This window comes from Herpailurus yagouaroundi, unplaced genomic scaffold, assembly GCF_014898765.1.
Source record: "Herpailurus yagouaroundi ecotype Mexico unplaced genomic scaffold, PumYag 212, whole genome shotgun sequence".
In the NCBI taxonomy this organism is placed as follows: domain Eukaryota; kingdom Metazoa; phylum Chordata; class Mammalia; order Carnivora; family Felidae; genus Herpailurus; species Herpailurus yagouaroundi.
Genome location: NW_024412443.1, coordinates 2,614,117 through 2,631,507, shown reverse-complemented (window position 1 = coordinate 2,631,507; position 17,391 = coordinate 2,614,117).

Here is a 17,391-nt window from a genome sequence, read left to right as displayed (position 1 = left end):
TTTTCATAAATGGCTTTTATGATCTTTAAGTATGTTCCTTCTATCCCGACTTTCTCAAGGGTTTTTATTAAGAAAGGGTGCTGGATTTTGTCAAAGGCCTTTTCTGCATCGTTTGACAGGATCATATGTTCTTATCTTTTCTTTTATTAATGTGATGTATCACGTTGATTGATTTGCAAATGTTGAACCAGTCCTGCATCTCAGGAATGAATCCCACTTGATCATGGTGAATAATTCTTTTTATATACTGTTGAATTCGATTTGCTAGTATCTTATGTAGAACTTCTACATCCATATTCATCAGGGATATTGGCCAGTAGTTCTCTTTTGTTACTGGGTCTCTGTCTGGTTTAGGAATCGAAGTAATACTGGCTTCATAGAATGAATCTGGAAGTTTTCCTTCCCTTTCTATTTTTTGGAATAGCTTTAGAAGGATAAGTATTATCTCTGCTTTAGACATCTGGTGGAACCCCCTGGGAAGCCATCTGGTGCTGGACTCTTATTTGTTGGGAGATTTTTGATAACTGATTCAATTTCTTCCCTGGTTATGGGTCTGTTCAAGCGTTCTATTTCCTCCTGATTGAGTTTTGGAAGTGTGTGGGTGTTTAGGAATTGGTCCATTTCTTCCAGGTTGTCCAGTTTGTTGGCATATAATTTTTCATACTATTCCCTGATAATTGCTTATATCTCTGAGTGATGGGTTGTAATAATTTCATTTTCATTCATGATTTTATCTATTTGGGTCATCTTCCTTTTCTTTTTTTTTTTAATTTTTTTTTCAACGTTTATTTATTTTTGGGACAGAGAGAGACAGAGCATGAACGGGGGAGGGGCAGAGAGAGAGGGAGACACAGAATCGGAAACAGGCTCCAGGCTCTGAGCCATCAGCCCAGAGCCTAACACGGGGCTCGAACTCACAGACCACGAGATCGTGACCTGGCTGAAGTCGGACACTTAACCGACTGCGCCACCCAGGCGCCCCTTCCTTTTCTTTTTGAGAAGCCTGGATAGAGGTTTGTCAATTTTGTTTATTTATTCAAAAAACCAACTCTTGGTTTTGTTGATCTGCTCTACAGTTTTTTTAGATCTATATTGTTTATTTCTGCTCTGATCTTTCTTATTTCTCCTCTTCTGCTGGGTTTAGGCTGTCTTTGCTGTTCTGCTTCTATTTCCTTTACGTGTGCTGTTAGATTTCTTATTTAGGATTTTTCGTGTTTATGGAGATAGGCCTGGATTTCAATGTATTTTCCTCCAGGACTGCCTTCGTTGCATCCCAAAGCGTTTGGATTGTTGTATTTTCATTTTCGTTTGTTTCCATATATTTTCCTAATTTCTTCTCTAATTGCCTGGTTGACCCACTCATTCTTTAGTAGGGTGTTCTTTAACCTCCATGCTTTGGGAGGTTTTCCAGACTTTTTCCTGTGGTTGATTTCAAGCTTCATAGCATTGTGGTCTGAAAGTATGCATGGTATGATTTCAATTCTTGTATATTTATGAAAGGCTGTTTTGTGACCCAGTATGTGATCTATCTTGGAGAATGTTCCATGTGCACTCGAGAAGAAAGTATATTCTGTTGCTTTGGGACGCAGAGTTCTAAATGTATCTGTCAAGTCTATCTGATCCAATGTATCATTCAGGACCCTTGTTTCTTTATTGACTGTGTGTCTAGATGATCTATCCATTTCTGTAAGTGGGGTGTTAAAGTCCCCTGCAATTACCACATTCTTATCGATAAGGTTGCTTATGTTTATGAGTAATTGTTTTATATATTGGGGGCTTCTGTATTCGGTGCATAGACATTTATAATTGTTCGCTCTTCCTGATGGACAGACCCTGTAATTATTATATAATGCCCTTCTTCATCTCTTGTTAAAGCCTTTAATTTAAAGTCTAGTTTGATATAAGTATGGCTACTCCAGCTTTCTTTTGGCTTCCAGTAGCATGATAAATAGTTCTCCATCCCCTCACTCTCAATCTGAAGGTGTCCTCAGGTCTAAAATGAGTCTCTTGTAGATAGCAAATAGATGAGTCTTGTTTTTTTTATCCATTCTGATACCCTATGTCTCTTGGTTGGTGCATTGAGTCCATTTACATTCAGTGTTATCATAGAAAGATAACGGTTTAGAGTGATTGTGATGTCCGTAGGTTTCATGCTTGTAGCGATGTCTCTGGTACTTTTCTCACAGGATCCCCCTTAGGATCTCTTATAGGGCTGGTTTAGTGGTGACGAATTCCTTCATTTTTTGTTTGTTTGGGAAGACCTTTATCTCTCCTTCTATTCTAAATGACAGACTTGCTGGATAAAGGATTCTTGGCTGCATATTTTTTCTGTTCATCACATTGAAGATCTCCTGCCATTCCTTTCTGGCCTGCCAAGTTTCAGTAGAGAGAGCCGTCACGAGTCTTATCGGTCTCCCTTTATATGTTAGGGCACGTTTATCTCTAGCTGCTTTCAGAATTTTCTCTTTATCCTTGTATTTTGCCAGTTTCACTATGATATGTCGTGCAGAAGATCGATTCAAGTTACGTCTGAAGGGAGTCCTCTGTGCCTCTTGGATTTCAATGCCTTTTTCCTTCCCCAGATCAGGGAAGTTCTCAGCTCTTATTTCTTCAACTACACCTTCAGCACCTTTCCCTCTCTCTTCCTCCTCTGGAATACCAATTATGTGTATATTATTGCATTTTATCACATCACTTAGTTCTCTAATTCTCCCCTCATACTCCTGGATTTTTTAATCTCTCTTTTTCTCAGCTTCCTCTTTTTCCATAATTTTATCTTCTAGTTCACCTATTCTCTCCTCTGCCTCTTCAATCTGAGCCGTGGTCGTTTCCATTTTATTTTGCAGCTCATTGATAGCATTTTTTAGCCCCTCCTGACTGTTCCTTAGTCCCTTGATCTCTGTAGCAATAGATTCTCTGCTGTCCTCTATACTGTTTTCAAGCCCAGTGATTAATTTTATGACTATCATTCTAAATTCACTTTCTGTTATATTGTTTAAATCATTTTTGATCAGTTCATTAGCTGTTGTTATTTCCTGCAGATTCTTTTGTGGGGATTTCTTCCATTTGGTCATTTTGAATAGTCTCTGGAGTGGTGCGGACTTGCTCGGCACTTTCCCTGTGCTGTCTTGAATAACTTGCATTGGTGGGCGGGGCTGTAGTCATACCTGATGTCTGCCCCCAACCCACCGCTGGGGCCACAGTCAGACTGGTGTGTACTTTCTCTTCCCCTCTCCTAGGGGCAGGATTCACTGTGGGGTGGTGTGGCCCATCTGGGCTACTTGCACACTGCCAGGCTTGTAGTGCTGGGGATCTGGCGTATTAGCTGGGGTGGATAGGCAAGGTGCAAGGGGGCGGGCAGGCCTAAATCACTTCTCCTTCCGTGATCTGCTTCAGGAGGGGCTCTGTGGAAGCTGGAGGGAGTCAGACCTGCCGGAGGGATGGATCTGCAGAAGCACAGCGTTGGGGGTTTGTGTGTTGCAAGCAAGTTCTCTTGCAGGAACTGGTTCCCTTTGGGATTTTGGCTGGGGGATGGGTGAGGGAGATGGCACTGGTGAGCGCCTTTGTTCCCCGCTAAACTGAGCTCTGTTGTCCCTGGGCTCAGCAACTCTCCCTCCCATTGTCCTCCAGCCTTCCCGCTCTCCGAGCAGAGCTGTTGACTTATAACCTTCCAGCTGTTAAGTCCTGCTCTCTGTCTGAACTTACTCCATCCAGCCCCTCTGCTTTGCCAGCCAGACTCGGGGTCTCTTCTTGGCCAGCGGGCCGCCCCTCTGCCCCGACTCCCTCGAGCCAGTCCCTGTAGCACACACTGCCTCGCTGCCCTTCCTACCCTCTTCCATGTGCCTCTCATCTGCGCTTGGCTCTGGAGACTCCATTCTGCTAGTCTTCTGGCCATTTTTGGGTTATTTAGGCAGGTGTAGGTGGAATGTAAGTGACCAGCAGGACGCAGTAAGCCGAGCATGCTCCTACGCCACCATGTTTTCTCCCTTGATTTCTTTTATTGCTGCTTTGTTATTGGTGTATAGAAATGCAACAGATTTCAGCACGTTGATTTTATACCCTGCAACTTTGTTGAATACGTGTATTGGTTCTAGCGATTTTTGGTGTAATATTTAAGGTTTTCTACATAGATTATCATGTCATTTGGAAATAGTAAAAGTCTGAATTCTTTCTTGCCAATTTGTATGCCCTTTATTTCTTTTGGTTCTCTGATTACTGAGACTAGGAGTTCTAGTACTATGTTAGATAGTAATGATAAAAGTGGACATCCTTGTCTTTCTCCTTACTACAGGGAAAGATCTCTCAGTTTCTCCCCACTGAAGATGATATTATCTGTGGGTCTATCATATATGGTCTTTATGATATTGACATGCATTCCTTACACCTCTACTTTCTTGAGGGTTTTTATCAAGAATGGATGCTGTATTTTGTCAAATGCTTTCTGCATCTATTCACTGAATCATACAGTTTTTATCCTCTCTTTTATTAACGTGGTGTCTCATGTTGACTGATTTGTGAATATTGAACCAGCCCTGCAGCCCAGGAGTAAATCTCACTTACTCATGGTGAATACTTTTTTGATGTATTGCTGAATTCGCTCTGCTAGTATCTTGCTGAGAATTTTGCATCCATGTTCATTAGGATTACTGGCCTGTAATTCTCTTTTTTAGTGAGGTCTCTGGTTTTGAAATCAAGGTAATGATGGCTTCATAGAAGGGTATTGAAACTTTTTCTTCTACTTCTATTTTTTGGAAGAGTTTGAGAAGAACAGGTATTAACTCTTCTTTAAATGTCTAGTAGAATTCCCCTGGGAAGCCATCTGACAAGAACTCTTGTTTGTTGGGAGATTTTTGATGACTGATTCAATGTCCTTGCTGGTTATGAGTCTGTGCAAATTTTCTACTTCTTCCTGTTTCAGTTTTGGTAGTTTGTGAGTTTCTCAAAATTTGTCCATTTCTCTCAGATTGTCCAGTTTTTTCCAGATTGTATACCTTTTTTTTATAGTATTCTCTTATACTTTTTTGCTTTTCTACTTTTGGCTGTGATCTCTCCTCTTTCATTCATGATTTTATCTATCATGGTCCTTTCACTTTTCTTTTTGATAATACTAGGACTTTATCATTTTTGTTTATACTTTCAAAGAAGCAACGCCTAGTTTTGTTGGTCTGTTCTACCAGAATTTTTGTTTGCTGGTTTATTTATCATTTATTTCTACTCTAATCTTTATTATTTCCCTTCTTCAGCTGGCTTGTGGTTTTATTTGCTGCTACTTTTCTAGCTCCTTTTGATGTAAGGTTGGGTTGTGTATTTGTGAATTTTCTTGTTTCTCTAGATAGGCCTAAATTGCAATATAATTTCCTCATAGGACTGCCTTTGTTGCCTCTCAAATGTTCTGGACTGTGGTGATTTCATTTTTCATTTGCTTCCTTGCTGGTAGCCCCTCATTATTTAGTAAGATGTTCTTTAACCTCCATGTATGTTATTGAGAGCTTTCCAAATTTTTTTCTTGGGGTTAACCTCAAGTTTCATAGTGCTGTGATCCAACAACATGCATGGTATGATTTTTATCTTTTTGTAATTGTTGAGGGCTGATTTGTGACCCACTATTTGATCTATTCTGGAGAACGTTCCATGTGCGTTTGAGAAGAATGTGTATTCTGATGTTTTAGGCATAAATGTTCTGAATATATCTGTTAAGTCCATGTGTCCGATGTGTCATTCAAAATTATTGTTTCCTTGTTGATTTTCTGTTTAGGTAATCTGTCTATTGCTATAAGTGGGGTGTTACAGTGCCCTACTACTATGGTACTATTATAAATGAGTTTATGTTTGTGATTAATTGATTTATATATTTGGGTTCTTTCAAGTTGAGGGGTATAAATATTTACAATTGTTAGATCTTTTTGATGGGTAGACCCCTTAATTATGATATAATACATTTCTTCATCTCTTGTTATACTCTTTGTTTTAAAATCTAGTTTGTCTGGTATAAGCATGGATACCCCAGCTTTCTTTTGATGACAATTAGCAAGATAGATGATTAGCATCTGGAGATGTCTTTATGTCTAAATGAGTGTCTTGCAGGTATCACATGATGGGGTCTTTTTTCTTATCCATTTTGATACCCTTCATCTTTTGTTTGGAGCATTTAGTCCATTTACATTCACAGTGACTACTGAAAGATATGACTTTAGTGCCATTTTTTACCTGTAGAGTTGGTGTTTCTGGTGATGTTCTCTGCTCCTTTCTAGTCTTTGTTACTTTGGTCTTTTATTCCCCCTCCACTACAAGAGTAGTGGGGATGGTTTGTTGGTCATGACCTTAAAATTTCTTGTGGGGATGGTTTGTTGGTCACGAACTCCTTTATTTTTTATTTCTCTGGGAAACATTTTATCTTTCCTTCTATTATGAATGACATGGCTGCATATTTTTCACATCCAGTACGTTGAATATATCCTGCCATTACCTTATGGTTTCCCAAGTTTCAGTGGGTAGGTCCACTGCTAACCTTATGTATTAACCCTTGTAGGTTAAGGATCTTTTATTCCTAACAGATTTCAGAATTCTCTCTTTATCTTTGTATTTTGCAAGTTTCATTATAATATGTGTGATGTTGACATGATTTGGTTGATTTTGTTGGGAGTTCTCTGTGCCTCTTGGACTTGAATGGTTGTTTCCTTCCCCAGATTGGGAAACTCTTGGCTGCAATTTGCTCAAATTGCCTACCTTCTTTTTCCACTTTTCTTCTGGAACTCTTAAGACATTTATATTATTTCACTTTATGAGTTGCTGAGTTCTATAAGTCTGCCTTTGTGATCTAAGTTTTCTTTCCCTCTTCTTTTCAGATTCATTGTTTCTATACTTTTATCTTCTATATCACCTATTTTCTCTTCTCCCTCAACCTATTATGACTAAATCCAGTTTTCCATCTCAATTATAGTCATTTTTATTTCAACCTGAATAGCTTTTAGATCTTTGATCTCTGCAGCAATGGTTTCTCTGGTGCCTTCTATGCTTTTATCTAACCTACTTAGCAGTTTTATGACTACTGTTCAAAATTTCTGTTTAGAAATATTGTTTATTTTTGTTTTGAGCAAGTCCTTGGCTATGATTTCTTTTTGATATTTCTTTTGGGAAGAATTTTTCCATCTTGTCATTTTGGCCAAGTTTCTGTCTTTTGCATATTTGAAAGCTATTTCTGTATCCTGAACCTGAGGGCTATACTATCTTTAAAAAGGTCATTCCCTGTCCAGGACCTGGCACTTCATGAAGTGCTTCTGGTGTATGCTGTGTGCACTGTGCTGTTGTTTTTTAGTTGCTCTTTCCCACTGCTCAGTCCTTGCTAAGCTCCTTGTGGCTTGCAGTGAGGAGGATTTGGACCTGGAAGTAGATATGCTTTTATTTCTTTGTTAAAATAAGCCTCAAAAAAAAAAAAAGAAAAAAGAAAAGAAGAAAAGGGGGGGGTATACCTGCTTTAAAAAATAGGAAAGGAAATGAATGAGAAAAAAACAAGCAGACAATCAAACACTAAAAGCTTTATTCCAAACAGAGAGAAAGAAAAAGAAGACAAAAGAAAGGGAAAAAAGGAGAGAAAAAGAAGCCTGATTCAAAAACAAGAAGAGAGAAAAGAAAATAAAAAAAAAATGAACAAACAAAAAACTATAAACCTGATAGCAAAGGGAAAAAAAGAAGATTAAAAAGGAAAAAAAAATCTGGTCTTATTTCCACTAGATTTTCAAGTGAAGCTTTAAAGCAATCTATTTTCAATACACTTGGTGCATGCAGGGTGCTGCTTGTTCTTGCCTTCTGAAATAAAGTCTCACTGCACTGGCTCAGAGTCAATTTTGACCTGGTATATAAGCAATTGCCAGTCACTGAGGATGGGGTTTGATGTAAGTGGGTTCTGTCTCCCATGGGGCTCAGGTGTTGCTCTCTGAAGTCCAACCCTATTGTTGTTGGGGAAAATGGAGCCATCCCACAGTCTCATCCCAAGACAGGGGATCTCACATCCCTGTTTTTCAGGAAGCCCTCACAGAATAGTTAGAGGTGTCAATGTTCCCTGCACCACAGCTCTCCTGCCTTTTATCTTTAGGATGAATCTGGGATACAAAACACAAAACCTTAAAGGACTCACCACTACACAGACTCTCCCCCTTCCTCTGGATTAGAGCCTCTCCATGCTATCTCTGGGGACAAACAGTCCCAAGCTTATGCAGTGTGTGGAATCTATGGTGTAGCACCATGAAAATCAGCAACCAAGTTATCTGCCCTCTGCATATGCTTCTGTCCCTTGCTGATGAAAGGCCTATTGGTGGTGTCTGTAGGGATTTTTGTCCTTGGAGAGATAATATACCTTCTTCTAAATGTACTCCAAGAGGAAAGTTTTCTCTTAGTGCGACCCAGAAAGAGCCTACATCATCCTATACACTCCAGGTCCGGTGTCCTCCTTTTTCCCAGAAGCGCCTGTCACAGCTCCACTCCAGAGAAAGTTGTACATTTCTAAAACCCTGGTTTGAGCTCCACATTCTGTTAGAAAAAAACCTTGATCTCAGTACCTCTAGCTCCCCAATCCATGCTCTGAACTGTTTTTTTTTTCTTTTCTTGTGCATGCCCAACACTACATTCTCTCTTAAACAAAATAGACTTTAATAAAGGACTAAATATTCAGAGGGGAAGATGGCTGTGTACAAGGACACTGGGCTCACCTCGTCCTGCTGATTGCTTAGATTCCACCCACATCTGACTAAATAACTCAGAAAAACACCCAGCAGAATGGACTCTCTGGAGCCAAGCATAGACAAGAGGCCCACAGAAGAGGGTAGGAAGGGCTGAGAGGCAGTGCCTGCTACACGGACTGGTGGGAGGGAGCCAGAGGGGAGGAGGGGCAGTCCACGAAGTCTGGCTAACAAAGGCAGAAGGACCAGACTCCGTAAGTTCTTACAGCCAGGGGGACTTAACATCTGGAATGTTATAAATCAACAGGTATGCTCTTGGAGAGCAGGGAAGGTGAAAGGACACCAGGAAAGAGAGTTGTTGAGACCCTCGGCAGGGGAAAAAAGCAAGCACCATCTCCCTCTCTCATCCCACAGCCAATATTCCAAAGGGAACAAGTTCCCATCAACGAACTTGCTTATACCTGTGGATCCATCCCTCTGACGAGTCTGCCTCCTTCCTGATAATGCAGGGACCCTCCTGCAAGGGACCACCCACAGCAAAGCAAGCTGAGCCTGCCCCTCGTGCATCTGTGCACCTTGAAAATCCACCCCAGCTAAAATGCCACATCCCATCAAAAAAGCACCACAAGCCTGGCAGTGTTCAAGTAGCCTGGACAGGGGCCACACCACTCCACAGTGAGTCCTGCCCCTGGGAGAGGGGAAGATAAGGTAAACACCAGTCTGACTGTGGCCCCAGTGGTGGGCTGGGGACAGACATCAGATCTGACTGTGGCCCAGCCCACCAACACAAGTTACTCCAGAAAGTGGAGTAGTTTGCAGTTTGGTGCCACTGCAGTTTGGGAAAGTGCCCTGCAGTTTGGCGCCACTGGAAGCACTACACAAAATGATGAAATGGAAGAATTATCTTCAAAAGAAACTCCAGGAAGTAGCAACAGCTAACGAATTTATCAAAAATGATTTAAGCAATATAATGTAACAAGAATTTAGAGTAATAGTCATAAAATTAATTGCTAGGCTTGAAAAAACCATAGAGGACAGCAGAGAATCTATTGCTACAGAGATCCAGAAACAAAGAAATAGTCATGAGGAGTTATAAATGCTATAAATGAGGTGTAAAAAAAAAATGGAGGCCATCACAGCTCGGATTGAAGAGGCAGAGAATAGGTGAATTAGAAGGTAAAATTATGGAAAAAGAGGAAGCTGAGAAAAAGAGAGATAAAAAAAAAAATCCAGTAGTATGGGGGAAGAATTAGAGAACTAAGTGACACAATCAAATGTAATGATATCCTTATCATAGTAATTCCAGAAGAAGAAGAAGAAGAAGAAGAAGAAGAGAGAAAGGGGCTGAAGGTGTACTTGAACAAATCATAGCTGAGAACTTCCCTGATCTGGGGAAGTAAAAAGGCAGTGAAATCCAAGAGGAACAGAGAACTCCCTTCAGACTTAACTTGAATTGATCTTCTGCACGACATATCATAGTAAAACTGGCAAAATACAAGGATAAAGAGAAAATTCTGAAGCAGCTAGGGATAAACATCATCTAACTTATAAAAGGAGACCCATAAGACTTGTGGCAGACCTATCTACTAAAACTTGGCAGGCCAGAAAGGAATGGCAAGAAATCTTCAATGTGATGAACAGAAAAAATATGCAGTCAAGAATCCTTCATCTACCAAGTCTGTCATCCAGAATAGAAGAAGAGAAAAAGGACTTCTCAAACAAAAACTGACGGAATTCATCACCACTAAACCGGCCCTACAAGAAATCCTAAGGGGATTCCATGAGTGAAATGTTGCAAGGACCACAAAGTACCAGAGAAAACACTACAAGCATGAAACCTACAGAAATCACAATGACTCTAAACCCATATCTTTCTATAATAACACCAAATATAAATGCACTAAATGCTCCAACCAAAAGACACAGGTATCAGAATGGAAAAAACAAAAAAACAAAAAAACAAGACCCATCTATTTGCTGTCTACAAGAGACTCATTTTAGACCTGAGGACACCTTCAGATTGAGAGTGAGGGGATGGAGAACTAGCTATCATGCTACTGGAAGTCAAAAGAAAGCTGGAGTAGCCATACTTATATCAGACAAACTAGACTTTAAATTAAAAGCTGTAACAAGAGATGAAGAAGGGGATTATATAGTAATTACAGGCTCTATCCATCAGGAAGAGAGAACAATTATAAATGACTATGTGCCAAATACAGGAACCCCCAAATACATAAAACAATTAATCACAAACAAACCATATTTATAAGAATGTGGTAATTACAGGGGGCTTTAATACTCCACTTACAACAATGGATAGATCATCTAGACACAGGATCAATAAAGAAACGAGGCCCATGAATGATAAATTGAATTAGATGGACTTGACAGATATATTTAGAACTCTGCATGCCAAAGCAACAGAATGCACTTTCTTCTACAGTGCACATGAAACATTCTGCAAGATAGATCACATACTGGGTCACAAACAAAGCCCTTCATAAGTATACAAGAATTGAGATCATACCTTGCAAACTTTCAGAACACAATGCTATGAAGCTTGAAATCAACCACAGAAAAAAGTCTGGAAAACCTCCAAAAGCATGGGGGTTAAAGGACACCCTATGAAAGAATGAAAGGGACAACCAGGCAATTAGAGAAGGAATTAAATATTTACGTAAATGAAAGAAAATGAAAATACAACAATTTAAATGCTTTGGGATGCAGCGAAGGCAGTCCTGAGAGGAAAATACATTGCAATCCAGGCCTGTCTCCATAAACAAGAAAAATCCCAGATACAAAATCTAACAGCACACCTAAAGGAATACAAGCAGAAAAGCAAAGATACCTCAAACCCAGCAGAAGAGAAATAAGAAAGATCAGAGCAGAAATAAACAATATAGAATTTTTTAAAAAACTGTAAAGCAGATCAATGAAACCAAGAGTTGCCTTTTGAAAAAATAAACAAAATTGATAAACCTCTAGCCAGGCTCCTCAAAAAGAAAAGGGAGAGGACCCAAATAGATAAAATCATGAATGAAAATGGAATGATCACAACCAATCCCTCAGAAATACAAGCAATTATCATGGAATACTATGAAAAATTATACGCCAAAAAACTGGACAACCTGGAAGAAATGGACCAATTCCTAAGCACGCACACATTTCCTAAAGTCAAACAGGAAGAAATAGAAAACACTAACAGACCCATAACCAGCGAAGAAATTGAATCAGTTATCAAGAATATCCCAATAAATAAGAGTCCAGGACCAGATGGCTTCCCTGCAGAATTCTACCAAACATTTAAAGCAAAAATAATACCTATCATTCTGAAGCTGTTCCAAAACATAGAAAAGGAAGGAAAACTTGCAGACTCATTCTATGAGGCCAGCGTTACTTTGATTCCTAAACCAGACAGAGACCAAACAATAAAAGAGAACTACAGGCCAATATCCCTGATGAATATGGATGCAAAAAATTCTCCATAAGATACTAGAAAATTGAATTCAACAGCATATAAAAATAATTATTCACCATGATCAAGTGGGATTCATTCCTGGGATGCAGAGCTGGTTCAACATTCACAAATCAATCAATATGATATATCACATTAATAAAAGAAAAGATGAGAACCAAATGATCCTGTTGATCGATGCAGAAAAGGCATTTGACAAAATTCAGCATCCTGTCTTAATAAAAACCCTAAAGAAAATGGAATGATTTTCCATTTTCCAATGGAATAGAAGTAACTTCCAATGGGATAGAAGTAACATCCTTAAACATCATAAAGCCATTTATGAAAAGCCCACATCTAATATCATCCTCCATAGGGAAAAACTGAGACCTTCTCCCTGAGATCAGAAACATGACAGGGATGTCCACTCTCACCAGTGTTGTTTAACATAGTGTTGGAAGTGCTAGCATCAGCAATCAGGCACCAAAATTGGCAAAGATGAAGTTAAGCTTTCACTTTTTGCAGATGACATGATATTATACATGGAAAATCCGATAGACTCCACCAAAAGTCTGCTAGAACTGATACATGAATTCAGCAAAGTCGCAGGATATAAAATCAATATACAGAAATCTGTTGCATTCTTATACACTAATAATGAAGCAAGAGAAAGACACATGAAGAAACTGATCCCATTCACAATTGCACCAAGAAGCATAAAATACCTAGGAATAAACCTAACCAAAGATGTAAAGGATCTGTATGCTGAAAACTATAGAAAGCTTATGAAGGTAATTGAAGAAGATTTAAAGAAATGGAAAAACATTCCATGCTTATGCAATGGAAGAATAAATATTGTGAAAATGTCAATAACACCCAAAGCTATCTACACATTGAATGCAATCCCAATAAAAATTCCACCAGCATTCTTCTCGAAACTAGAACAAGCAATCCTAAAATTCATATGGAACCACAAAAGGCCCCGAATAGCCAAAGTAATTTTGAAGAAGAAGACCAAAGCAGGAGGCATCACAATCACAGACTTTAGCTTCTACTACCAAGCTGTAATCATCAAGACAGCATGGTGTTTGCACAAAAAGAGACACATAGACCAATGGAATAGAATAGAAACCCCAGAACTAGACCCACACAAGTATGGCCAACTCATCTTTGACAAAGCAGGAAAAATATACAATGGAAAAAAGACAGTCTCTTCAACAAATGGTGCTGGGAGAAATGGACAGCAACATGCAGAAGAATGAAACTAGACCACTTTCTCACACCATTCACAAAAACAAACTCAAAATGGATAAAGGACCTGAATGTGAGACAGGAAACTATCAAAACCCTAGAGGAGAAAGCAGGAAAAAACCTCTCTGATCTCAGCTGCAGCAATTTCTTACTTGACACATCCCCAAAGGGAATTAAAAGCAAAAAGGAACTATTGGGACCTCGTGAAGATAAAAAGCTTCTGAATTGCAGAGGAAACAACCAACAAAACTAAAAGGCAACCAAAGGTATGGGAAAAGATATTTGCAAATGACGTATTGGACGAAGGGCTAGTATCCAAAATCTATAAAGAGTTCACCAAACTCCACACCCCAAAACCAAATAATCCAGTGAAGAAATGGGCAGAAAACATGAATAGACACTTCTCTAAAGAAGACATCCAGATGGCCAACAGGCACATGAAAAGATGCTCAACGTCACTCCTCATCATGGAAATACAAATCAAAACCACACTGAGATACTACCTCGCGCCAGTCAGAGTGGCTAAAATGAACAAATCAGGAGACTATAGATGCTGGCAAGGATGTGGAGAAATGGGAACCCTCTTGCACTGTTGGTGGGAATGCAAATTGGTGCAGCCACTCTGGAAAACAGTGTGGAGGTTACTCAAAAAATATATTTAAAATATATTTTATTTATTTTATATATGTATTTCTAAATAATATATATATATATATATATATATATATATATATATATATATTCTGGGTCTACCCTATGACCCAGCAGTAGCACTGCTAGGAATTTACCCAAGGGATACAGGAGTGCTGATGCAGAGGGGCACTCGTACCCCAATGTTTATAGCAGCACTTTCAATGGTAGCCAAATTATGGAAAGAGCCTCAATGTCCATCAACTGACTAATGGATAAAGAAATTATTGTTAATATACACAATGGAATACTACATGGCAATGAGAAAGAATGAAATATGGCTTTTTGTAGCAAGGTGGATGGAACTGGAGAGTGTTATGCTAAGTGAAATAAGTCATACAGGTAAAGACAGATACCATGTGTTTTCACTCTTATGTGGATCCTGAGATACTTAACAGAAGTCCATGGAGGAGGGGAAGAAAAAAAATAGAGGTTAGAGAGGGAGAGAGCCAAAGCATAAGAGATTCTTAAAAACTGAGAACAAACTGAAGGTTGATTGGGGGCTGAGAGAGAGGGGAGGGTGAGTGGTGGGTATTGAGGAGGGCACCTTTTGGGATGAGCACTGGGTGTTGTATGGAAACCAATCTGACAATAAATTTCATCTTTAAAAAAAAAGTATATGGAAGTCAGTGAAAATGATAACACCACAACCCAAAACTTCTGGGACACAGCAAAAGCACTCATAAGAGGGACGTATATAGCAATCCAGGCCTTCCTAAAGAAGGAAGAAAGATCTCAGATACAGAACCTAACCTTACGCCTTAAGGAGCTGGAAAAGGAATGGCAATAGAACCCCAAACCAGCAGAAGACAGGAAATAATAAAGATTAGGTCAGAAATTAATGCTTTTGAAACCAAAAACAAAAACAAAAACAAAACGGTAGAACAGATCAATGAAGCCAGAAGCTGGTTCTTTGAAAGAATTAACAAAACTGATAAACCACTACCCAGTTTGATCAAAAAGAAAAAGGAAAGGACCCAAGTAAATAAAATCAAGAATGAAAGAGGATCCATCACAACCAACACATCAAAGATAAAAACAATAATAAGAGATTAATATGAGCAATTATATGCCAATAAAACGAGCAATCTGGAAGTAACAAATTCCTAGAAACATATACACTACCAAAACTGAAACAGAAAGAAATAGAAAATTTGAACAGACCCATAACCAATAAGGAAATCGAATTAGTAACACGTCGAGCAACATGTCTCTGGAGGCAAGGGAAACAAAACACGACGTGCTACTAACACGTCGAATTAGTAATCAACACGTCTCTGGAGGCAAGGGAAACAAAAGCAAAAATGAACTACTGGGACCTCATCAAAACAAAAATCTTTTGCACAGCGAAGGTAACAATCAGCATAACTAAAACACAACTGATAGAATGGGAGAAGAGATTTTCAAACGACATATCAGATAAAGGGTTAGTATCCCAAATCTATAAGGAATCTATCAAACTGAACACCCCCATAAAAAAATAATCCAGTGAAGAAATGGGCAAAATAAATGAATAGACACTTCTCCAAAGAAGACATCCAGATGACCAACTGACACATGAAAAAATGCTCAACTTCACTCATCATCAGGGAAATACAAATCAAAATCACAATGAGATACCACCTCACACCCGTCAGAATGGCTAATATTAACAACTCAGGCAACAACAGATGTTGGTGAGGATGCAGAGAAAGAAGATCTCTTTTGCACTGCTAGTGGGAATGCAAACTAGTGCTGCCACTGTAGAAAACAGTATGGACATTCCTCAAAATTTATATATATGTATGTATGTATGTATGTATGCATGTGTGTGTGTATATATATATATATATATATACATATATATATTTATATTTATATATATTTGAGTATTTTCAATGCTTTGTGTTTGCCCAAAGAAAATAAAAACACTAATTGAAAAAAATATGTGCACCCCTGTGTTTTTGCAATGTTAATAGCCAAGACATGGAAACAACCCAAGTGTACATCAACTGAAAATTGGATAAAGAATAAGTGGTATATATACGCAATGCAATATTAGCCACAAGAAAAAATAAAATCTTGCCATTTTCAACGACATGGATGGAGTTAGATAAGTCAGCCCGAGAAAGTCAGAAGTCAGAGATAAGTCAGTCTGAGAAAAAATAAGTCAGAAAGTCCGAGATAAGTCAGTCCGAGAAAAAATACCATGCAATTTCACTTGTATGTGGAATAATAAAAGTAATGAACAAGGTTAAAAGAGAAAAACAAATAAATAAAAATCAGAGAACAAAGTGGTGGTTGCCAGAGGAAAGGTGGGAGGAGGGATGAGGAAATAGATAAAGGGGATTAAAAGCATACTTATGATGAGCACTGGGTATTGTATGGAAATGTTGTATCACTATATTGTACGTATGAAACTAACATAACACTAATGCTAATTATACATGAATGTGTATATTAAATAAATAAATTTTAAAAATAAAAAGGAACAAGATACAGTGATGAAGTTGCATGGACTAACAATATGATATTCCTCAACAAAAATCCTACTGGGAACCATGTATACAAACTGGAATCATATCCAATGTTAAACCTTGAAAAAACCTTGACACAACAGCATTTGTGATGCAAAAAGATTTCCTTTTGTTTAGAAAAGGGTACACTTAGAGACTAAGTACATAAAACTATCCAACAATTCAATTATTCAAATCTGCATTTTGTCAAAATGAAGAAAAATCTATGTCTACATATATTTACTAAAAACCTTCCAGGTACTTTTTGGTAAGACTTTTTAATATTTATCTCTTCTATATGTTAGCAGTGTGAAATTGTGCATGTTAAAGTATTTATTAGAAAAAAATGTTTATGGGGGCACCTGTGTGGCTCAGTCACTTAAGCATCTGACTTAGGCTCAGGTCATGATCTTGCAGTTCATAAGTTTCAGTCCTACGTCAGGCTCTGTGCTGACAGCTCAGAGTCTGGAGCTTGCTTCAGATTCTGTGTCTCCTTCCTTCTCTGCCCCTCCCGTGCTCATGCTCTGTCTCTCTGTGTCTCTCAGCAATAAATAAATGTTAAAAAAATTTTAAACTAAAGAAAAGAAAAAGAAAAGCATGTTTACATTTACTGCTAGTTATGAATTGTGTTTTTCATAAACAGTTGAAACATGCTAACAATCTTATCTTAATTGACCTTTACCAATCATGTTAGAATTAATATGGCACGTATATAAAATTGGGTGAATTCTCTAAATAGAAAGAAGCTATAGGATTATTTCCTGGCAAAAAGAAAAGAAAAGAAAAGAAAAGAAAAGAAAAGAAAAGAAAAGAAAAGAAAAGAAAA